The sequence below is a fragment of the Corvus brachyrhynchos genome, unplaced genomic scaffold, assembly GCF_000691975.1.
Source record: "Corvus brachyrhynchos isolate BGI_N302 unplaced genomic scaffold, ASM69197v1 scaffold215, whole genome shotgun sequence".
NCBI lineage: Eukaryota > Metazoa > Chordata > Aves > Passeriformes > Corvidae > Corvus > Corvus brachyrhynchos.
Genome location: NW_008237887.1, coordinates 897,842 through 899,172, shown reverse-complemented (window position 1 = coordinate 899,172; position 1,331 = coordinate 897,842).

Sequence of the window (1,331 nt, the reverse complement as noted above, 5' to 3'; positions counted from 1 at the left end):
GGCATCGCTCAGCAGGCTGTGCTGCTGGGCAACACCGCCTCACCTGCCCTCACCGCCAGCCAGGCCCAGATGTACCTGCGGGCACAGATGGTAAGGGTGGGGCTGGGACATGGCATGCCTCAGCATCCTGGTTGGATGCCCATCATCCTGCTGGGGGTGTCCAGGACTCATGGAAGGCCCATCATTCTGCTGTGGGGTGCCCATGGTCCTGGCGTAGGGTGTACAGGATCCTCTAGGGTCCCTGACCCTTGACAGTGCCCATTGCTCTGCTGTGGAATGCCAAGACCCATGACATGCCTGAGACTCATAGGGTGCCCTCAGCCCTGCACCAGTGTGCCCAGGATCCATGGGGTAGCCATCATCCCACTGTGGGGTCCCCAGGACCCATAAGGTGCCCACTGTCTCACTGTGGGTGCCCAAGACCCATAGGGTGTCCATCATCCTGCTGTGGGGTGCCTGGGACCCATGGAACATCCCCTGTCTTCTTGTGGGGTGCTTGGGACCCACAGGGTGCTCATCATCCAGCTTCAGGGTGTCTAGGACCTATGGAATGCCCATGGCCCCACTGTGGGGAGCCTGGGATTTACTGTAGGGTGCCTGTGATCCCACAACAGAGTGACCAGGACCCAGGGGGTGCCTGTCATCCAGCCATGGGATGTCTGGGACTCTTAGGGTGCCCATTGTCTCACTGTGGGGTGGGTGCCCATGACTTTTAGGGTGCCCATCATCCTGTTGTGAGGTGACCAAGACCCACAGGGTGCCTGTGGCCCTGCTATGACCCTGTAGGGGTGCTCACTGCTCTGCGTAGTGTGCCTGGGACCCATGGGGAATCCATAGGTTGCCCAGAGCCTATGGGGTGCTCCTCACCCTCCTGGGGGGTCTGAGGACCCCACGGGTGCCTGTCACAGGGTGCCTGTGAGAGTGAGGTGTGTAGACTTCATGAAGTGCTTTCACCCTGGTGGAGGAACCCAGTCGCCATATAGGGTGTCCCCCATCCCACTGGGGTTGCCCAGACCCCACAGGGCACCCAGAGCCCCACTGGGTGCCCAAGCAGGTGCTCTTTGCCCTATAGGATGCCCTCCACCCCACTGGGCGTGCCTGTTCCTACCCTACATAGATCGAGGGATGCCCATGTGCCACCCTGTAGGGACACACAGGGGGGACACTCAGGATGTGCCCCCCCTGACATGGTGAGCTGTGCACCCACTCTCCCTGTCCCCAGCTCATCTTCACGCCCACGGGCCCCGTCAGCGCTGTCCGGCCCGAGAGCCCCGCGCCAGCCCCTACACCGGCCCCACCACCCGCTCCGCCACCCGCCCACCCTCAGGGGA